The sequence below is a fragment of the Aythya fuligula genome, chromosome 2 (genome assembly GCF_009819795.1).
Source record: "Aythya fuligula isolate bAytFul2 chromosome 2, bAytFul2.pri, whole genome shotgun sequence".
NCBI classification, from domain to species: Eukaryota; Metazoa; Chordata; class Aves; order Anseriformes; family Anatidae; genus Aythya; species Aythya fuligula.
This window is the reverse complement of record NC_045560.1, coordinates 86,640,705-86,665,253: the sequence shown is the minus strand read 5'-3', so window position 1 is coordinate 86,665,253 and position 24,549 is coordinate 86,640,705.

Sequence of the window (24,549 nt, the reverse complement as noted above, 5' to 3'; positions counted from 1 at the left end):
CAGAAATGCTGCAAGGCTTAATTAATTAGTGATTATAAACCGTTCTGTGTCTTTAGATGAAGGATACTCTATGATTCCTTGGATTTACTGTTGTGGTTATTGATGATAACTATGTTTTCTTCTCATTCTTACGAGAGTAAAAACACACAATAACAATTAAAAATTTGAATTTCTGATGGTGAATATGGATGATTTTTTGTTCCTTTTTCATTTCTTCCTATCTAACTTTAAATTTAAAAATCAATTTTTTCTTCACTAAGGGCATATGAAGGATTTGATTTGATTATTGCTAGCTCACAAACAATAGCTTTCCTTAATCTTAGCTGCCTACCTACAGTGGAAGCAAATATCCAAAGTAGGCTGTCAAGAGTGGTGCTGCTATTATACCCAATAACTAGAGCAAACGTAACAGCTGAAAATGCAGAGATGTGTCTCTACCACAAGTCTGTAAACTATGACAGGATTGCAGAGTTTCAGCTGAACTGAGCTCAAGGCTATATCTGCATAAGAAACAAATGAGAAGCTGTTTTTTATATCCAGGAGATCATAGTTCACTTATATCTAAGGAAAGTTAAATTTTGTTCATCATGTCAGCCACTCCTCCCAGTACAGTGTCATCAGCAAACTTGCTGATGGTGCACTCCATTCCGTCATCCAAGTCATCGATGAATATATTGAAGAACACTGGTCCCGGTACCAACCCTTGATGGACTCCACTAGATAGCGGAAACCAACTCCACTTCATCCCATTAACCACAACCCTCTGGCTTCTTCCCTTCAGCCAGTTTACAGTCCATCTCACTACCTGATTGTCCAGACCGTGCTTCCTCAGTTTAGCTGTGAGGATGCTGTGGAAGACGTTGTCAAAGGCTTTACTGAAATCAAGATACACCACGTCCACTGCCTTTCCATCATCTATCCACCTGGTTATATCCTCATGAAAGGCTATCAGGTTGGTCAAGCATGACTTCCCCTTGGTGACGGCATGTTGACTACCCCTAATGACCCTCTCATCCTTGATATGACTAGAGACAATGCCAAGGATAAGTTGTTCCAACACCTTTCCAGGGATGGAGGTGAGGCTGAGCGGTCTATAGTTAACTGGGTCCTTCTTCTTGCCCTTTTTGAAGACCGGAGTGGGATCTGCTTTCCTGCACTGCTCAGGCATCTCTTTCAGTGCACATGACTTACCAAAGATGATGGAGAGTGGCCTAGCAGTGTATATCCCTTTGGCCAGTCTGGGTCACCTGTCCAGGCTCTGTCTCCTCCCAGCTCCTGCTGCACCCCTAACCTCCTCACTGGCAGGGCAGCATGAGAAGCTGAAAAGTCCTTGGCTCTGGGTATGTGCTGCCGTGCCACAACTAAGCCATCAGGGTGTTATCAGCATTATTCTCATCTGAAATCCAAAACACAGCTCCACACCAGCCACTGTGAAGAAAATTAACAATATCCCAGCCAAAACCAGGAAAACATATCACTTCCTCATGAGGGATGGTGGATGGCACAGCTGGGCTCCCACAATCAGCAGGGGAGACAAGCCTGCACACAGTCCCCAAAGTGCCAAAAGGAGAGGAGAACATTTTTACCAGGCTGTAGTGGTGGTGGTTGTTTTCTTGTTTATTGCCCTGTCTTGGGAAGAGTTCCTCATGAAGCATCTCAAAAGGACCCCAACACTGAATTCCAGCACTTCTTCCTGGCAGGCCTGAAGCCTTTTCCTTCTCTGGAACTGTTGCCTCTCTCTCTTCTTTGCTCAGTCTGCTGCTATGCTTTGGGCACTGCCACAGAGTCTCTGGCTGCATCTTCAAGCACCCTCTCTTTAGCCTTCTCATCCCCAGAATGAGACACCTCACAGGGCCTCCTCCTGTGACACCAGTACAGCAGCCAGGCCCCCTCCTCCCCTCTCCCTTGGGGTTCCATGAAGAAGAGATGCCACTTCTTCAAGAAGATCAGTGGTTGGAAAAGAAGGGCTAGCACAACCCTCAACAATCAACAAAAGAATTATTTATTTCTGCAGTGTCTTGCAGGTGAGCCCACAAGACGTCTAGCACGGTGGTTCTGCCCAAGTAAATGGTGGGTGTGGAGGCTACACTGCATGCAGGGAGCTGGCCGGGCACTCCTGTGACAAACTTGCTGTTGTCTCCTGGTGGACAGCACAGACATGCCAGGGTAGCTCCATGCCTGCCCTGTCAGTGGTGGATCCACTTCCATGGGTTCTTCCTTCGTTGCTAGTGGATCCAGCTTCATTGCTTGTTCCTCATCTCGTGGTGGATCCACCTCCATGGGCTCCTCCCTGTTGTTCAGCAGATGAATATGCCTGTGCCTCTGGTCATTTGCAGGACAACTGGTGTGCCATGGTCCCACAACACTCTTTTGCCAATGGACACGTCGCAGCCTTGTGCTGCTCACTCTGGGCTCTGGGCTTCACAGACGTGCTCTGTGTGCCACTGCTGACATGAAGGCTGGTCATTGCTCTTGTGACAAAACATCTCTTGCTCCTCTCGTTCTGCTTTGTCTTCCCCTGCCATGGCCTCCTCATTCTGTTGGATGCTGACAACCTCGCCAGTCTCCTCATCACCTCCCTCCAAGATGGGCAGCCTCCCATCTCCCTGCTCTGCTTCCTCTTGCTGCCACGCATGGTTGGCGTCTGAAAGCCTTGAAGCCTGGCAGTGGTGGGCCTGCTGCGAGGCTCCTGTTTTTATAGGGCCCAGAAGTAAAGGCAGGTGGCTGCTGTGGCATAAGCAGGCTGCTGCAATGGCCATTGCGATGGTGGCCCACACCTGTAGCCAAACATGGCTGTGTTGCCATGGGAAGGAGCTTCAGCCTGAGGGCCTCCCCCCTCCAGGCCCTAAGGACCTTGGGGGCCCTCCAACAGACTGCCTCAACAATCAACAAAATAATTATTTATTTCTGCAGTGCCCCTCATTCTGTCATGTGTAGATTCTCCTCTTCCACTTGAGTTTGCCCAGCAATCCCCTGTTTTACCATGCAGGTCTCCTGGCTCTCTTTCCCGACTTCCTGCCTTCGGAATGCTCTATTCTTGAGCTCAGAAGATCTTAAATGCTAACCAGCTATCTTGGGCTCCTTTTAGTTCAAGTACCTTGTTGCACGGGATTTCCCCTGGCAAAAAGCTTGAAAAGGCCAAAGTCAGCCCTACTGAAGTCCAGAGTTGCAGTTCTGCTCGGTACTCTGTTCCTGCCATATAAGATCCTAAACTGCACCATCTCGTGGTTGCTGCAACTAAGGCTGCCCTAAACCTCCACCGGTTCAACCAGCCTCTCCTTGTTAGTGTGGACAAGATCCAGCAGCGCTCCTCTCCTAGCTGGCACATCCACCAGTTGCATCAGGAAGTTATCATGAATACACTGAAGAAACCTCCTGGACTGCGAATGGCTGGCTGAGTAGGCCTTCCAGAAAATGTCAGGGTAGTTGAAATCCCCCACAATAACTAGGGTTTGTGATTGTGAGGCTGCTGTCAGCTGCCTGTAGAAGGCCTCGTCAACTTCCTCATCCTGATCTGGCGGCCTGTAATAGACACTCACAACAGTATCCCCCATGCCAGCCTGCCCCTTAATCCTCACCCACAGTCTCTCAACTCGCTTCTCATCCACCCCAGAGAGTACTCAATACAACGTAGTTGCTCTTTCACGTAAAGAGCAACTCTGACACCTTGCCTTGCTGGCCTGTCTGTCCTGACAAAGACATACACATCCATGACCACATTCCAGTCATGTAAGTTGTCCCACCATGTCTGTGTAATTGCCACCAGATCATAGTTTCCTGACCAAACATGGATTTCTAACTCCTCCTGCTTATTCCTCATGGTATATGCATTAGTGTACAGGCACTTCAGGAAGCAAGCTGAGCATGACAATTTCACCCTATGCGGGTGGGAGGTCTCCCAGTCTTAAACACTACTAGGGCACTGCCCCACTGGTGCAAGTCTGGCTACAACCCCATCCCCTTCAGATCTAGTTTAAAGCTTTCCAAATGAGTCCTGCTAGTTCCTGTCCCAGAACCCTTTTGCGCCTGTAAGATAAACCTTACACGCATATTACTGTCAGGCCTGGTGCCTAATAAAACCAGCCATTTTCCAAGAACCCAAAGCCCTGCCTGTAGCACCAGTCACAGAGCCAATCATTAATGGACCGGATCCTTCTATTCTGTCCCATGTCATCACCCTAGAATGGAAGAAGGGAAGAGAAAATGATTTGCGCCCCAGACTCTTTCACCAATTGTCCCAAGGCCTTGAAGTCTTTCTTCACTCCCCTCAGACTACAGGATGCTGCTTCCTCCCCACCTATCTGGAAGATCAGTAGCAGGTAGTAGTCTGTCGAGTGCACTAGGTTGGGTAGTGTCCTGGTGATATCCCTTATCCGGGCTGCATGTAGACTACAGACTTCCCTTCAATGAGGGTCAACTCTGCATATTGTGCCCTCTGTTCCTCTCAGAAAGGAATCTCCCACTACAATTACCCTTCTTTCTTTTCAGAGGCAGTCTTGAGGTGTGGTGTCAGCTGCCTCTTCTGATGTGACCTCATAGGCGGGCCTTCCACCACATCCTTGCCTACCTCTCCTTCAAGATCCAGGGCCTCAAACCTATTACAGAGGGGCACCTGGGGAAGCGAGGTAGGGAGGGAGAGGGTTGCCTGTGGTGCTGAACTGGGACTCACTTCCAACCCTCCTCATCTTTTTGGTCCCTTCCCTCTGCCCAACGGCAACAGGGCAGGGGCTCCACCACCCTCTGGGGGGGCATCCCCCGCCGCCCTTCCCACTGGCACTCCAGGGAGTTACTCCACCAGTCACTCTTCTTCTCACACGCCCTGATGCACCTTAGTCTCTCCACCTCCTCCTTGAGCTCAGCCACCATGGCAGGCAGACCTCTCCCCTGAGAACAGGTGGTCTCCCCACTGCCCTCCCCTGGCAGCAGCAGGCTCAGCCGTGTCTCTGGGCAGGCCCTCTGTCTGGATCGCCACAGTCTTTCTGGAGTGAGCTCTCTACCTAGCAGATACCATGGCAGGTGTGCAATCTCACAGACTGCCAAGAGTTGGTGCAGAGCCTCGTGCCATGCCACACCAGCTGCACACCAGTGCACACGCGCTGTTGGCCCCTTCCTGCTCACGGTAGGCACCATGTGTCACCACCCTCCTGGAGGCCCGGTGGTGCCTGGTCACACTGCTGTCCTGGGCCACCCCTGGCAAAGCAAGGGCCTGAGAGCTGCCTTTAACTTGTGGTCCGGTGCTGTGGCTGTGCCAGCTCCGAGGCAGCCGACCTCGATCTTGGTAGATCTGAACAGCTTTGTTGCTCTTCATCCTGTGCAGTGAGGGGTGTCTTGCAGTCTTTTAACCTTTTAGACTCTGGTCTGAAAACAACTAAGTGATGTGTATTTACTATTTTAAACAACCTACATCCTTATATGCCTTACAGCATTTCTCTTACTTTCTACTGTAGGGTTCATTCTGTCTTCCAGAATACCTAGAAAATAAAATAACCAACAATAAGTAAATAACCAGTAAAATAACTAACTAATAATAGTTGTTTTCCCATTTCAAAATAGCATGAGTCCGTACAATTTTTTACTTCATATTTTCTGCTGGTCTAGTGACTCATATTTAACTTTTTCTCAATCAGCCACTTACATTCTCATTGGCTATTTTTTTCTAATACACTTAATATATCTGTGTCTCATTCTTGAGATGCTTCAATCTTCTAATAATACACAAATTTTAATATTTCTTAAAAATACTAATCCACAAGTTAATTGTTTGTAGTTAAGGTTTCTGTAACATCTGCAGTTGGGTATCTGTTCATCTCTGTTTCTGGGATGTCACCTATACTTTGAATAGTTTCTGTATCACTTGATAATTCTGTGTGTATTTTGATTTTTTTCTATATATTTTCTTAATCATAGTACTCTTGTTTTGTAGTCTTGCTTTACATGAGATGCCTCTTTGAAAAAATTCTGTGCACTCTGTGAAGAATGTTACTTTCAACCTAGAAATTTTTTTCATATCCTTGAGGACAGTTTTAAATGTAGATCTTGAGACTGAATATTGGAAACCAATTTTTTCAAACTGAACATATAGTGGATGTTCTAGCTGAAAGATATATATATATTTTTGTTTCCCAGTGCTTAAAATATTATAAATACATGCATTTAGAATTTTAAGTTTTCTGTACATAATGTGTGTACATAGAGGATTAAATTCATGGATGAAGTTAATACATAAGTGGAACTATCATTATAAAATTTTTATTTGCTGCACCGGGGATTCTCAGGCTCTTCTGTTTACACAAACCAACACATTTTTAGAAGTACTTTTCTTCATAAGACGGCATTTCTGTATGAAAGATCTGATGTTTTGGAACAGTAGTTCACAAGATTTTTATTTTTTTTCCTTCCAGAAGAGCTTAGTGTTCACAGTTAATTGTTATTCTTCTTACTGAGAATTCTTAGTGAGGATTGCTGCTGAGATTATTGAAATTTCTTTTGTCCTCTTTCCTCATTTCTATTTTCATTGACTTCTTCGTTTAATTCTGCTGTGTTCAATGAATCACTCCTAGTGTTGATGCTCACTGGGAGCGGCTGACTGTGCAATGTGGGGCAGCTGAGTGCTGTCTGTGTAACTACGAGGAAGCCCTGAGGGCTACTGCTCTCACAGGGCTCTGTAGTTCCCTGATCAGTGGGTTTCTGTCCACACTGGGAGGATTTTCTTGGAAAGACCACTTCACATTATTATTATTATTATTATTATTATTATTATTATTATTATTATTATTATTATTATTATTATTATTATCATCATCATCATCATCATCATCATCATCATCATCATCATCATCATTTCATCTGGAATTTTATGTCAGCAGAATGTTAGCTAGCAGAAAAAGGGGCAGAATTTCATCCTCTGTGCTGCTCTTGTAATCCTTTGTCTCTCTGTTATACATGCTGTCCAGCATGTCAGTTATCACAAGAATATCTGCCTGCACTGAACTGCTCTGAAAACATCAAGAACAGCAAAGATGTGTCAGATGTTGTCCAACGAGGGTGATTTGAGTCACAGACCTTAAAGAAGGTAGTTTCTTTAAGCAACCAGAATGCCAACAGACCTCCGTATATCCAATTTTGTATGGCAGTATCACAGGTTAATATCATTGTGGCCAAATGTCGATAGCACAGATAAATACTTTTACTTAGATACTTTTACCATACCTAATGAAAAGTATGTACTAATTTATCTTTTGAAACATCTAAAAAGAATGCTTTTTTGTTACCTAACATTTTCACATGCATTTCTTTCTGGCACATGGTGCTAACCCAACAGTTTTTTGAAGAAGAAAAATATGTCCACATAATGCATCAGCTCTGACCTTGGAGAAAACTGTCACCACATGTGTACAGAAACCCTCATTCTCAAATAAGTAGACATTTTAGAGGAGTGTTAGGAGAGAAAAGTATTATATAACAGAAAATAAGCATTTTTTTATATTTTTTTTTTGTCCCATCTATTTTACGTTATTGTTAGTCCAATGATTTATAAACCACAAATCTTGGTTTATGTCAGATCAGTCTGAAAAGGAATTATGCCCTCACTTCCCAGCCTCATTCTCAGATGAGGATCTCACTCCTGAACACAGCATACTAACAGAGGTGATGAGTCTTGCTGGACACAGTGCTAGGTGTGGTATCAGCCTTCAGTCTATAAAATTGGAGCAGGTCTGGCAGCTTAGTACAGTTATTTTCTAATTTCAGCTGAACTTGACAGATACTTTATCCCTGCAATCCCTTGATCCTTAGCATATTGTGATAAGCTTTAAGTCCTGCATAGTACATGAGCTCATTGACAGGATGAGTGAAGAGCGAGGGGGATTATTCATTGTTCCCATTAAATGTAAATCCTTTCAACAATAACTTAGCAGGAAGGTGGTGTTACTTCACAGGGAAGTTTATTTTGGACAGATGTGCTTTAAAAAGCTGGACTTTTAGCTACTAATGTATTTCAGAAAGACAGTTTATCAGAGAGTTGCAATTTAAAATAGATTCAAGTACTAACATAAATGTAGTGCTCTGCTTTCCTCTGTTGGCAGGTTGGAGGTAATGGCAGAAGGCACCCCGAACTTGCTTTCCTGGCTCAGATACAGGCTTCCTCTATTGTTGTTTTACCTAACCTCTCGGACTTATTTCCTACATCCTTTTAAAAAGACAGTTAAAGGAGTGAATAAAAAATCACCACAGTTATTTCATCTCTGTTCAGTGAGATTGATGTGTTCAGCAGAACTCCATGATTATCAACATTTTGCTGAACCATGCTTTCTGCCACTTATAACATTCTCCACCATCACTATATATTTCCAAATCTGTTTAAAATCCCCATGTGCACTGATGCTCAAAGAAGGTACAACTCTTAGCTAAAGAAGGCTTTGCAAGATTTTCCCCATAAGGAGTTACAAATAAAACCAAGTGTGAACAGTCTTACTGATCTGAAAACATAGGAATGAAATCAACTAATGTCTGTGAGAAGGAAATGGCAGTGCCCAGGTTCCTGAAATAAATCAAAGTAAACATCCTAGAAATGTAGATAATGCTTGAGCAGCCAAACCCATGCCATTTACTTTTCCTCTCTTTGTGTGTTTCTTCTTTCTCTCCTGTGACCTACTTTTTGTCATCTTCTCTCACTTTTTGATTTTTTGTTTGTTTGATAGGAAAATCAGATTTGTACTGGGATGCCTCTAGGTGTATTTGCTACCATGATTTTTTCAGCAGGATTATACAATACAGTACTGATTAGAGATTCAGACACTGGTTGTCATGATCTTCAGGTGCTCCTCAACACTGCGGCTACTTCCCACACCTCTCAGGATCATCCCATCTGAATTTAGCCAAACAAAGGATTTGCAAAGAATAAAACAAGCAGGGTGAAACATGCATAACTGCCTTCTCCAGTTTATGCCATGCACAATTTTCAGAGAGGAGAGTTTCACAGCATTCTTGTGATTTGGAGGTCATCAGGGTGGTTACAACTCTAGCCAAGTTGCATACAGAAACAATATAAAACACACACACACAAAGTGAGATCAAAGTGAGATGTAAAACCATTTAAAATTATCATGGATTTGAAACTCAAGCTCATAATTATATTAATGAAAAAAGATTCTATATTTTTGTGTTTATTTGTATGATTCTTTTTTTTTTTTTTTTTCCTGAAGTGCTGATTTTCTAACAGGTATGATGTGTCATGGTGTTTTGGAAGACTGGAAGTGGTCTTTATTCATGAAGGTACTTAAGCACACAGCTTTAATGGGACTTCTCACCTGCTTCAGGCTACATGTGCACCTAAATACAGAACTGAATCAAGGCCCCCAGGAAGAAAAGAAACCCCAAACCACTCAGACATTGATTTTCTTTCTTTGTTTTGATAATTGAGCAATTTAGAATTGATAAAGTAGCATTTAATGGGAAAAAAACACATATGATTTATAAGGTATTCTAGAAGATACGTTAGAAAACGTTATGGGATGCAATCAATCAGTGCCTGGACTACTCAGGGTACTAAGTGTTTTTCTCTCTCCTACTTTCAGCAAGTAAGAGGACAGATCAGGTATTAGTATGACACATTTTTCTAACTGATGGCATCGTTTTCTAGTGCCTTTTCCTGATTTATGTTCCTGTGTTTATCCAATTTCCTTTATAACATCATCCAAAGCAGAAACATTAGCTATTTGTTATTTAACCTCTATGATACCTTCAGAAGTTGGCAGAACAAACTGGACATATATTCCTATTGTTGCTTTAGATGACAATTTGGCAAAATTGAAAAACTGCAACATTATTTACGGTTGTTATCATAAAATTATGGACTTGTTAGTGCATGTTTGGCCTTAGAAGAAATTTGATTTTCCTCACTAGCTAGCAAGGTCGAGAGAAAAAGACCTTCTTCTGTTCCCAGTAAAATAAATAGGAATCTGGGCACCAACATACAGTGGGAGGAACTCTAGTTCCTAATTATTTATGAATTTCCTGGTATCAGACTGAGCTGAACAGAAGTCTGAAAACTGTGGGCCAATGCAGCTCATAATTTATTTAGCATACTATTGAAATTTATACTGGGAAAAGAGAATTTTGTTCCCTGGTTGAGGGGTTTCTGGCTATTTCAGAGCCAATTTGGAGATAGTGATTTCACTGGAGTCTGTCCCTCACGATTTCACTTTGCAATCAAAACCATAACCGACAAAAAGCCCACTGTGCACACTAAAGATCTAGGGTGTCCTCAGAATTAGCCAAATGCTCATGTTTGTTTCCCACCCAGTGTTTTTCCTTCTTTCTCAATGTACTATATGTGATGGCAACATTGCATAACATACAGTGTGCCAGAAATAACGTGCAAACTTTGGGAATCTAACAGAACAGAAAGAACCTGACCAACCTGACCCCATCTCAAAGTTTTGTCTTTGCTTTAAAACAACCTAAGTTACAACTTGGGGGCTGATTCTGGCTGTATTCTATCTGCACCTGAAACCATGAACATATTATTGCTGTTCTCCTCAGTCTGCTGGTTGTCCCAGGGTCAGCAGATTTTGATCTCATCTGAGTTTAAAAAGACCACCATGCAGTGTCAGTGCAGATGAAAATTATCAAATTCTGTTAGATTCCTAATGCCCTCTCACAGCTCCCATGTGTATCCAGCAGGACAGAAAATTCTCTTCTCAGTATTAGTACAAATGAATTTCTAATGTAAATCATTTTATTGCAGCAATAAAAATGATGAGATGTGTCAAGAAAAGGTCTTAGAGCTCTAAGTGAGCTAGTGACACTACTTTGGATGTTGTAGTTCAAGTATTATTTCACAGTGGTGCAGCCATTCGGACTAGATTACCTTAAATGTGGGTTAACATAAGCTAACTTGTCAGAAAAGACATAACCTCAAAGACATAATTTGAGAAGTGAGAAGTCCTCCCTATGGACTGAGTTTAATTTGCTTCTGTTTTTCATGTTTGCCATCAGATTAGAGAGAGTACTTGTTTGCTTGTTTTGCAATAGGTGATTCAGCTCACACTACTGGCTTCTAGGGAACAGAGCCAAGTTCATTTCAGTGTGCATAATAAATCAGATTTGGGCACTCAGAGGACAGACAGAAGTATGTGCCCATTCATTCTCCCATCAGTGCACAATGTCGCTTGCACTTGTTTTCTGTGTAGCCAAAGGGGGAACCTAGTGGCCCAGCTGTACAATCTAGACCTCTGGTATATCATTCCCCTTCAGAAACTGAAGTGCCCAAAGAATTCATCACCAGATTGTGCACCATTGTCATTCACAGCTCTAGGACAGGAGCTGCTGTATGGAAACTTTGGGGTTTGGGCATGGAGTTTGTTCTATGCTCTTTGATACCACAGGGCTCTGGAGCAAGTAAGTTTGCAACTTTCTGTAAGATGCTTGGGACCAGAGCTGAAATGCTGAACCTTACTGAAAGATTTAGCAGCAGTGGTGGCACTAGATACTGAAAGATTTAGCATCAGTGGTGGCACTAGATAGGAAAAAGAGATTTGTTAAACCTAGGCTGTACCTGACAGAGCCCCAAACCAGGAATGATATGAACATTATGTTGTTTCTTGCTCCCCAATGATTATATACATTGCCTTATTCATCTAAGCCAAAATCCACAGGAGTCAGAGGCGCTTTGATAAATTTAAGAGTGGTGTGTGTTCATCCAAAAGAGCACTTAGCTGGGAATCCAGTGTCATTGACATTTACTTTTTCAGAAACTATTAATATGCTCCACTAAAATCATGACTGGACTAAAAGTTTTATGATTTTTTAAAAAATCAATAAATTCTAGATATTCCTTTGCCTCATTAGGACAATACAAACAGGAAAGGAACAGTAAGACCATATAGAGTGGATACAGTGCCATTCTCACAGAGAGAATTGCTTGAAAAAATGCAAAGTACTGATGGAGATAACATTGCTGTCCTTCACTGTGAAAGAACTTTCAGGAACATGTCTTTTTTTTTTTTTTTTTTTTTTCTCCCCCTCAATGAGCTGCTAATTGCAGCCTGAAAATTTCTCTGATCTGTCCCAAAAGTATATAGGATGATTTAAGAGATTCATGCAAGTTAAGCTTGGTGCAACAGTAACAGGCCTTAAGGGAGAAAGGGGGGGTAGACAAAAAAAAATACTTGTCCCTTCAAAGCTCTTGCTTCCTCAGGAGAGAAATTTAGAGCAGTGTGTGAAATTTCCTGCCAGATCTTTTCAATCACCCACAAAAGGATAAAAAAAAAAAAATAATAAAATAAATAAAATAATTAACCAGTCTTCTCTGAAAGATATGAACTTTGCCAGAGAAAGCCTTCAAGAAACAGGCCAATTCTTCTCTGGTTCCAACAGACTTAGTCTCTGTACTTCATTAGTCCAGGAGTAAAATCAGAAAGGTTCATTCCCCGTGTGACTGTTGTCCAAAAACTAGAGGCAGTGGGGCCTAATGGTAGCTGCAGCACATTATAATTCACTGTTTTTTTTTTTGTTTTTTTTTTTTTCTGATGGCCTGTCATTTGCCTGTCATTTATCATGCACTACATAATGTAGAAGTGGAAAAGCACTCAGCCTGGTCTATCTGCATCTGTAATGGAAGTTTTTCTGGTAGAGCTCGTCCAGCCTGAGGATGCAATTGCCATGTTCCAAGATTTTATAGCTAGGATAGCAATATCTTGTAATATATTTAACTTCAGGGAGCTCCCTTTTAATTTCCTATTTCAGCATTTGGCTCCTTTCTGGGGCCAGAATGAAAGCTATCTCTTCCTCATTACTGTCTTTCTCCGGAGGAAAAGAATCCTTCCACTAGCAGGGTTTACAACTAGCCCTATAAAATGAAGCATAGCATTCTTATTACAGGAAATATTTCAAGGAAATATTTGAAAAACTTAATGGAAAAATAACTCTAACCAACAATTTTCCTCTCATCACTGTATCTGTGGTGGGATGTGTGCAGTTTTCTGTACATTTTTTTTTTTTTTTTTTTTTGCAAAGCATAGGTCAGGTGACAATTTCAGATTACTATGTGTTCTGGTTTCAGTTAGAACGGAGTTAATTTTCTCCCTAGTAGCTGGTAGAATGCTATGTTTTGGCTTAGGATGAGAAGAGTGCTGATAACACCCCAATGTTTTAGTTGTTGCAGAGCAGTGCTTATACTAAGCCAAGGACATCTCAGCTTCTTGCTCTGTCCTGCCAATGGGCAAGCTGGGGGTGCAGCAAGAGCTGGGAGGGGACAGACCCAGGACACTATGTTGAAACAACAACAACAAAATCATATTGTGTGAACACTCAATAAATTATCGCATGTCTTAGAGAATTTCTGTGGTGATGATAAAACTATTTGTCTTTCAAATTCTTTCAAGTCATGCTTTTCTTTTAGCAGTATGTTATTAGAAGCCCAAAACACTGTTTGGATTGATATAATTTGACATGGTTCTGATGAGATTCTGGGAATCTAATATGACAAATAGACATAGACCACACAAACCTTCCAGCTAACAAGTTTTGAAAAGAACTAACTAGAGAAAAGAGGTGTCTTGAAAAAGAAATTATATGTTAAAAAATATATACATCTTAGCTCAAAACCATCTCTCTTAAGTAATGCAGAAAACAAGCCTGAGAATTTCAAATTAAAAAATGCTAATTAGATAATATAAATCATATTAGTTGTGACCATATCTTAGGTATTGGTTAATGATCAGTCATCTAAGGATTAAGACCAAGTTAAAACAACATACTGACTACATACATATCTGAACCCAGAATCTTACCACTGATATGGTAAGATTCAGATGTCTATACTAGGAAATTATGCCAATATTTGACTTTTTTTTTTTTTTTTTTAAAGTAGTGAAATCAACATGGTACCAACTATTTCGTATAGTAAAGAAATACTTACCCTTAAATAGAATCTCTATTGTTTCCTTTGAAAGTATTCACTAAAAAGATCTGTTGAGGGAAAGGGTCTTAAATTCTGATTTTGCACTCATACACAATTACATTATCCTTATTTAAATTATCACTTGTAAACCTAAGTGGTGGTACATTTCTACCTCCTTAATCTCCAGCAGGAAATATTACTATGTTAAGTATGCTCTAGAAATTACTTTAACTGAAGCAAAAAATGTTCTTACTTATGATGACATAGATAACCTTAAAAATATGAACCAAGTATAAATGGTGACATTATTTTTATCCTGGAAGAAGCTCAGCTGAAAAATGTGAACATTCATCTCAATAAGTGGTTAACTCTGCAGTTACACCTGTGATAATTTAGATATCTCTACTGTTGACTAAATACAGAAGGAATTGAGTACAATGCATTGTTTTCTATCTATTAGTATCTATCTCCTTTCTAAATTAACTTGTGTTTTGTCAGATATGATGAACAACCCTACTGTTCTCTAACTTTGTCTCTTAAAATCTTATTTGTTGGTGTTATGCATTGCTAACAGAAATCTGTAATACATTAAGAACAGGAGACAATGGAATACAAAATAAGAATTAAACACAGTAGACATTAGAGAGAAGCTTCTGCTAGTTTCTCTTGTATAAGCCCTACAAGTACAACATAAGTATATAAATATACACACATGTGTGTGTGTATATATACCTATATATATGGGCAATTGCAAGCAAGGCAATTAAAAGAATTAGAATTCAAAGACAGCTAAAGAATTAAAAGAAAGTTAAAGAAATCATCACAAAAGATACATTTTGCTGCAGTATAGAGTACAAGGCATAAGCCACAAGTTCATTTAGTCGAAAGGATAGGAAAGTGTGGAACTCAGCATGCTTTCTGAAGAGCTCTTCAGCTTCCTTTCAACTGGTCACTTCACACACCCTTGTGAGAGAACCACAACTACATTACTAAAAAAAAAAAAATAAAAAAAAATGTGTCTTAACAGAACCATTCAGATTCTGAATAGCCCAGGAAGTAAGCAAAATCATTTTTATGTATTGTAATGTATTGTATGTATGTATTGTAATTAGCCTTCTCATTTGTGATATATCTCACTTTTTTCAGGATTAAAACTGTATTGATGTGACAGACAGATCAATCCCTGGAAGTGTTCAAGACCAGGTTACATGAGGCCATGGACAACCTGATCTAATGGATGGTATCCCTACCCATGTCAGGGTGGTTGGAACTAGATGACCTTCTTTAAGGTCCCTTCCAACCCGAGCCATTCTATGGTTCTATGATACATCCAAGACCTCATCGTTCTGTCTTTGTTCCTTATTTTTCTTTTCAAACCATTCATTTCCATTACAGACACCAAGAAGAACTGATAGCACACTTCGTTTAATACTTACAGAGTATGGAATATGCAGAAGATTTAGTGTTTAGGACAGCATACCACTGTGCATTCACTTCTCTTTTGCTGCTTCAGTTGGTAACAATCACTGGCAAAAGGCAGAAAGGCTGTAACTAACACTAAACTAGAGGTAAAACTAGATATTATTGGAGGACTCACAGTGAGGAAATTGCAAGATATAAAAATCACTATAGATTTTATACTAAGTAAAGTTATTACTTATAAAATCTATACAAATAGATACAAAGTTAAGATATAAAGATATATTAGATATAAAGATATATATTAGATACAAAGCTAATACAAAGTTAAATGAGGATAGTAGCTAGATTAATTTGTTTGTTTGTTTGCTTATTTTTTTATTTTTGGCATCAAATACTGGTTTTAAGACAGACCTTTTACTGCTTTTAAGACAGGTCTTTTTACTTTTTCCCAGTTTTCTTTACATGGCCCTGCCATAGTACTTGATAGTGCTGGTTGTGCTTACAAAGATAAAATGAAAGTGATGATCAGGACGTAGTGTTGACAGGCAGACAGGACTGAAAAGTACAGTGCCCTGAAATTGTAATATTTCCAGTTGGTAAGCAATCATCTTCTTTGATACATTTTAAATAAGTCTGAAATGAGTTATCTTCTCTCAAGAGCACCTGGTGTACAGTAAACTTCCCAAACTTCCCTGACTGTAATATATACAGAAAAACTTTTTGTTAATAAATAAGACAAAATGCATGTGACCTTTAAAAAAAAGACATATTAAAAACATTTTGGTATCATAACAAAAATTATGAAAAAAAAAAGTAAAACCTCCCCCAAAAAGGAAAAAAAAATCACTTTCCACAGTGTAGATGAAATATATTCACTATACACGGTTAGTGAAATTGCTAAAATATTTTCTTTTCTAGTCAAATTTATGTATTGCAGGTCAAAACATTTCCAGAAATTATTTTTAGAATCCAAAATGCCATTGTCTAACTTTGGACTGCTATATATGTGCTGATAGAATCATTTGGCAAAAAACATCTAAGTTGAGCATCAGATTATTCTATATATTTTATGTATTTTGAGTGTGTGCATACATTTGGGGGAACACTACCTTTGAGGGTTATGAGATTGAATATAATCTTGTAAATGAATATAATTATATAAATCATGAATTCCCTCCTATTTCTTTCCTTCTTTCTTTTTTGAATAATTCATACATTTCAATGCATGCAATTGAAATTACAAAAGTTGCAAAAAAAAAAAAAAAAAAAAAAAAGCAGGTATTTCAACAGAAAATATTTAGTTATAAGGAATTTTGTGCTTATGAGAACTTATCAGTCCATTTGACTTCATTATTATATTAGGTTTCCTTGGCACACTTTTAGTCCACCCTCTGACAGCTCCATGTATATGAGAGCCTAGAGCCTGGTTATGCAGGTCCCAGAATGAGACTAGACTTAATAACCTGCTCCACTCTGACTTCATGGAAGCCTTTGCCTCAGGGTGGCAAAGTTTAAGGCTGCCCTTTCTTTGTAGAAATGCTAAGAAATATCTCTTGTTCATGTGCTCTGTTGCCAGATATTTAGGAAAAAGCGGTAGACTAGCACCTGCACAAGTGAAGGTTTTTAAACACAGGCTAGTTTATAAAGCTGCTGCTGATATATAAGCTATGATATAAATCATAGCTTACCCCATAAATAGTGCCTTTATTTCAATAAGAAAGTTTTTGGGGTCAGTAAAAGTCCCACATGTGGAAAAAAAAACACATCCAAATCTGTCTCTTCAGAGTAGTGCTCTACCACAAAACACCAGTCTTAAGCATTAAAATGCCTTTAGTGCTCAGTTCACAGGATAATATTACAGAAAGCTGTAAAATTGGTAGATCTGAAAGGGAAATAGGGAAATAAATGCAAATCACATGTAGGTACAGAAATGTCCTGGAAGAAATAAACATGGAATATATTTGATTGTCCAGAGCTCAGGAGTGAAGCAAAACTCAGCAAGGAAGTTCATCAAAGATGAAATCTCTATTAAGAAAGCCTAATCGCCTGCTGAAGATTAGGATTTTTCTTCCAGCTCCTGAGTTTGGTGGTGGGCATGTCAGGTAACTCTTTCAATCTCTATTTTTCTTCCTGGTTTGAGTGTCAATGAAGAAGAAGTCCCTGAAATGAAATGCAAAAGCCACATTAGAATATTAGACATTGAAAAAACATTCCTACACAGGAAAAGACTGGCTGTGGAAGCTGGATTAGGAGCCTATTGGAAAAACCTTCAGAATGAGGTGAAGGCTGACTCCATCATGCAATGAGAGAGAGCTTTTTATTGCCCATGTGAAAGCAGACAGATTTCTATTGCTCTAACAACCTAAATTTTGTCACTGCCTATTTCCAAGATTTCAACTTAGTTAATGAGTGCTTGTCTTTTGTGATCATATTGTTAAATATAGAGTTTTGGATAAACTAAACTAATATCTTTGCACGTAATTGTAATTCTCTGTTGACTAAGGAGGCATAAACCTCTACTTTAGGGCCAAAGATGCTGAGTTATCTGCTGTTAATTGTACTTTTAGGAGGATATGGAAATTGTCACTGATGCCAGGCAGGCAGGTACCTGAGCAGCACTAAGCTGCTGAACTTTCTGACAAGAACTACAATGAAATGACTGCACATCAATGAGTTTATGACAATGAAATGAGCCACAGCAGGCAATGTTTTCAGGAAGGAACTATCTTGAATTTATTAATATCTAAGGTGACACTGTTTGAAAACATATTCTGTGTTTTTAGTATGGAAATTTTATTGATAACATTTATTTCTGCTGACACCTTAATTTCTTTAAAAGCTGGCAGTTCTTTGGCAGTTCCTACTTTTTATGTTATAGTATTTCAAATAAACAAAGAATTCTGCTCAAGGCATTTTTTCTGAATTTTGACAGCTCTTCCAGTTTTCATTTCTTTGACAATTTTTAAACTAGTAACCCAGTAATATGAGGGACTACAAAACAAGGCAATTCTGACAAAATACACATGGTGTTTGAACCTTCTGTAAAAAACATTTTGGAATGGTATATTGCTGTTCTAGTTGATTTTGAAGCATTTTAAAAATGTATCTGCAAATCCAAACATGCTCCCTCTGACCTGAGCTACCATACATACTAGACTGGGCAAATGAATTTTCTGCTTTTTCTTGCCCTTTACTTGCTCATGTGCTCCACAATTTGGAAAGAGATTTGAATGTAGTAAATGATGAAAGAGAAATGACAGGGGTGTTTGTTTGTTTGTTTAAATATAGAATTTGTTTCACTGGCTCAGAAAACATTTATTTATTTATTTATTTATTTATTTATTATAGAATCATAGAATATCCTGAGTTGGAAGGGACCCTTAAGGATCATCAAGTCCAACTCTTGACACCGCACAGGTCTACCCAAAAGTTCAGACCATGTGCCTAAGTGCACAGTCTTCTTAAATTCAGACAGGCTCGGTGCAGTGACCACTTCCCTGGGGAGCCTGTTCCAGTGTGCAACCACCCTCTCTGTGAAGAACCCCCTCCTGACGTCCAGCCTAAATTTCCCCTGCCTCAGCTTAACCCCGTTCCCGCGGGTCCTGTCACTAGTGTTAATGGAGAAACTAAGACCTCATATCCTAAACAGATTAGAGTCTTTCAATTGACAGAACCCTCATCTTGGGGTCTGGTCTATAGCAATCATGATTTTTTTAGCCATTTATACTTATGAATTATATGTCAATTTCTTTGATAAGCTAAGTGTTGCCAAAGTATGACCAGAATTTAATCTGTCCTCAAAGTACAGAAAGGGTCTCAACCTCACTTGGTATATAGACCTCAGATTCAGCCAAAATGTGCTTCAGTCTTTCTTGAAATCTACAGAAGTTGGTAAAAGAAGAGGTAAAAACAGAAGACAGGTTACTGGAAAATGAATGAAATCTGCTTTTCAAGTGAGAAATTGTTAAAAAATACTGTGGGAAGTTAGAGTGCACATCTTGCAAAGAAGCTGGAACCACTGCAGTGCTGGTAAAACATCATGAGCTAGACACTTCAGTTTTTCTTAAAATGGCAAAACTTCCCAAGGTCTCTGATAGAGACTCAATAACAACCCAAAAAAGGGCATTAACCCTAAAAACTTTAGCAGGACTTCTGCTTTTTTAGCTAGGGAGGCATTTTAGACTCCTAAATGTATGAGGATGAACAAACTCAGCAATGCTCTAAGCTGTATTTGATTGTCTCACTTCAGAAATCACAACCAAAACATACCCAAGGAGGGAAAAAAATGCTCAACAAGCAAAAGCTCTTAATCTTCATATTCATCTTGCTTTTTTTCAAAGTTGAAGTTCTCTTATGGAAATCTTTAGCTTAGAACTCCCTTCTCAGATATTATTTCAAGATGTGCAGTATTTCTGTACTCTGCTTTGCCATAGCCTTATGGCTATTCCTGCTCCTCAAGCTTTTGGACTCATGACTGTCTGATCCTCAAAGCTATATGACAGACTGGAAAGCAGATGCTGTATTTCCCTTGAATGCTGATTTAGTCTTTCATGAGATGCTCATATACCCACAATCCTTTAAGTTATATTGGTGGTGCTAGTCAGACACAAAAATGTGTCTGAGATGCAACAAAAAATGTTCTGGATGCAACAGAACACAAGTATTTTATTAAATGTCATATCACATTTTACATCCTTTCAAAAGAAATATTTCATGCCAGGACAAAGCCAATTTTGACATCTTTTTTAGAACTTGGCTTCTATGAAGGTTTTCATCCATCCACTTAGGTACCCTGAAGCAAACTGCGTTTTCCTTTACCATGTTTACGTGAAAAAAAAGAGTGAAGGAACTGTAAAGCTACAAAAGAAATGAATGAGTGGAATCCTTATATAAAAGAATCAAATTTGTGGTCTTCAACAGGTAACAGAGGCAGCTAGGCTATCTATTTGAGTAGCCTTTGGTACTATTTTTGTTTTGTTTTGTTTTTTAAATATCATTCTTGCCTTATCATTGTTGGACACCTAGAAAAAAAAAAGAAAAAAAAGGCAGGGATTCAAAAACACATCAATTGTTCCCGAGCAGCAAGTCTGATACATCCTACAATTGATCCTGTGTGAGTGATCAGTACAGTCACAATAACCACTTTCTGCAATGTTTACTTGTGGAATTGTTATTAGAAGGAGCAGATGGGAGACAGCAACAAGAAAACCTTCCATGGTAAGAATATATTGGTATTAACGTCCTGTCCTCTGCAAAAGGATGTTCTACAGACTCCTTTCTGTCTCTGTACTTCATATTTTGATGCTAATATTCTCTGAACACTGATACTTATTTTCTCTGTGATCGTGAATTTAGAGCATTCAATAAAATTTTGCATTTGTTGTATCTGATGTACCAAAACAAGAGCAACTTCATACACAACTCTCACATTTTCAGTACTTCTAATGAAATGTCATAATTTCATTTAAGAACAGACGAATAGCATAGCACTAACACAGTCAGTAACAATCTCCTCTCCCTGTTGGCTAAATCTTGTCTCACATGCTCACAGGAGCCAAAAATGAAACACCAACACCAAGAAAAAAAAAAATCCAATATCACTTTTAAGTTAGCAGGTGTGAGATATTAATAATAAAAGATTTCTTCCTTTATTCCTGCCAAGAACATGAAATAGTTGAATTACATTACATTAGCCAACCTCAGTAAATCATCCCACCTGTCAGTAGACAGAAATTATTTCACGATGTATCCAGTTGTTAATTCTTAAATGTGAATTCAAATTTTTCATTCCAAAACTTCACAAACTCTTCTTAGGCACATCCTGTTTTAACAAGATTTAGGAAACAAATACATTAATTAGCATAACTGTGCTAAATGACTACCAAAGAAGCAATGGGTGGCTAAATGATGTTGAGGGCAGTTTCTTTGAATTTCTACTGAATATTCACAGCAAGCATCTTGCATTATTTACCTTGCTTTCAACAACATGAACATGAAGTTCTCCTACTGTCAAGCTTGTAGCAAATATTTTTGGGGGTATTGAACCAGCTTCAAGTAGAAGCTTAAGTAGAAGCTTATCCTTTTCCTTTTTTTTTTTTTTTAATTTTTTTTTTTTTTTAGTATTTCAAGATGAAGTGTCATTGCTGATAACTGTTTGTTAACATTGTTTTATTTAAATAAGCAGAAAACTAAAGAATTGATTTTCTTTTTACCTGCTTCTGTTCCACTATGAAGGTAGACGCATAGAAGGGGATCATCTTTGACCCCTATAGAGAATAACTTTATATGAGGGGAAGCTAAACATTAAGATACCTCTTTCTGGAAATAGATAAACAGAACAAGGATACGATACAGGTCTATAAAGTCTGGGATTACCTATGATATTTGTAACTCAGTATTATACATGATACAAGAAGCTGGAAGCACACGGTGACCTTATCAGGTTTAAACTATGCATTTATGGCAGAGGGACATATATTTTCATACATGTACTGTGCCATAGAATTTTTTAGAGGGAAAACATACAAAAAAGTTTGAAGAGAGATGCTGGAAAATTATTACTTGAAGTCACCGATGCTTTTAAACAGTGATCCAGTAACATGTGATCCAGTAACATTCTCTGGTTCAGGAGATCTTCATATTGTTGCATCATAGGAGCTAGAAATACATTACACTGGGGAAAGGCCTGAATCTTAAACTTCTCCCCAAACACCTGTTCTTCTTCACTGTTAAAGGAAACATAGTGATAGATGTAGACCATTGGTCTCATCCAGGAGGGAAGGTACAGCATGAAATGAACATGAACAACTCAGTTCTGTGCCATGAGAAGTTGAAAACTGCATGCTATTTTAATCGGTTAATAATGTGTTTTAAAATGGTTGAGAATTTTCGCTTAACAGTATTCTAAACATTTTCAGCTTCCTTTGTGTCAGGAGGGAGGAAACTAGCTTAGCAGTAACAATTTTGCTCCTTATTAGGTAACTGATAACCCTTACCTCATCTAAAGATGAGAGACAAGCTGCAGAGAAGTTTTGATACTTTAATCCCCCAAGTCAATTATTAGTTCCTCATCAGGCCATTCTTAGAACAGAAATTGGTTATAAGAACACACACAAAAATGCAAATTTATTCTTACACCTCTTTTCATGCTGTAATCACTTGAGGAAGGGCAGTGATGATACATGAGTTTTAAACTGCTCTTCATGTCAGTCCGGTGCTTTTCTTTGTCTGATGATAGAATTTTGTCATATTACAATAAAGCTTTAGTAATGGTACAACTTGTTCTTGCTGTAATTTGCCTTTTTTATTGTTATTTTTTCAGTTTTGCTTCTTATTTTATGAGTGTTAAAAGAAAAACAAAACAAACAAAAAAAAACCCTGTTAACAGCATAAGCCAAGTACATACTGAAGGAAAGGGTTTTCAGCCAGCTGGAAGATTGTGTGTGGCTGATTAGCCTCACTGAGAGGTGAGCTGTAGAGTAAAAACACAATGTTGCCTCGTGCAAGACAGCTACATCAGAAAAAACATGGAAAAGAAAATATATATTTTTCAAACAACCTGCAGCATTCATAAGATGTGCCTGATCACATTGCAGTATTATGAATGTCTTGTACCTGTGGAACAAGAGGACAGAAATGTCTTGGTTTCATCATGACATGTTTATAGCTTTTGATGGTTTGGAACAACTTCCTATTGAAGTTGCTTGCACAGCTGTTTACCTATCAGAATGATTCAATGGTCTCAGGATTCCACAGTCATTTGCACATTTGCTGAAAAACTGATTAGCACCTAATTTTGGAGGCACAACTAGCTCTCAACAACATATTGGTTTGTCAGATTCAGAGGGCTGATTTGACTCATTTTAATATCATCCATACTGCAAATTACTTTATCAGAGTATACAACTGGGACACAAACTGAATTAAGTGGCTCTTTTCAAGTCGTGGCTCCTGTCTTTAATATGTAGCCAAGGTCTTTTTGCAAGATATCAGCTAATCAAGGATGGAATCAGAGATACACGGGAGCTCAATTCAGGAAAGATGCCAAAAGAAATAATCCTCAAAGCATGGGGTAAAAATCTTAGTTCCATAAAGGTCAATAAAGAAAAAAGTCACCAAATTTTATGTTCTTTAATGGTATTAAAAGACTATGTTACACAGAAAAGAGATCAGGAATTTTGCAGGCCAAACATATACACTTGCATGTTTCTAATAGGTAATTATGTCTTTCTTTATAAGCTCAATTCCATTTGCCTCTTTTTATCAACTAGAACTAAACACAGGTAGCAGAACAGCGAGTATTTTCAAGAACTTATGGTCCAAAGTGAGCAACTGGTGAGAGTGCAAAATAAAATGCAATGATAGTTACCATCTGTTCCTTCACTGTGTTAGAATAAGACTGCTCATAAGCACTATTGTTTTCCAGGTAGCCAAAATATAAGTAAATCCAACAATTAACAGATAGATATAACCACAATATATGAGCACTTTTGGCAGGATTGTATGTCAAAAAATGTCTTAGTTCATATTTCTAGTATTGAGAAATTTATCTGCACTAACAACTACAGCTGCACTAACAACTACAGATTCTTTTTGAGTACATCCTTTTCTTCACTTGATATGCATGCACAAAGATGTGTCCAGGTAAGACTGAATTTGAAATACAATTCTGTATATCATATCTTTTGGTTTTATCTTTGCTGCATGTAGAAGTTTTGATATGTCAAAGATACTGACAAAGTTACCAGCAGACAACCTAGCCTTATTTCTTTTTTTTTTTTTTTTTTTTTTTTCTGGAGAAGGACAGGTAGGGGATGATTCTGCAGTATTTGTACAAAGTCTATCTTATGCATATCCATCGCAAATCTCCCATTACAATGTTTGGGTGAGAGAAAATCCTGTAAAGAACTCAGATGAATTAGAGACAAGGCCACAGACAGCATCCACTGGAAAGAGGCCAAACTGTCACAAAGACTGTACTGTTTCCTCTGACATATTCTTATACAGTTTTTACCATTAATAAAAAACACACATGCACACACACAACGGGATCATTTGCTGCAGAAATTGATTGTATGTGAAGATTTAAGCAGGTAAATCAATTTGGTACCATGAAATAGCAAGAAGATAATTCAAAATACATATTACTACTAAAGAAAATGAAGAAAATGCAACACCTTGAGGCAACATCTTCTAGCATGACACTGAGAACAGGCAAAGATGGA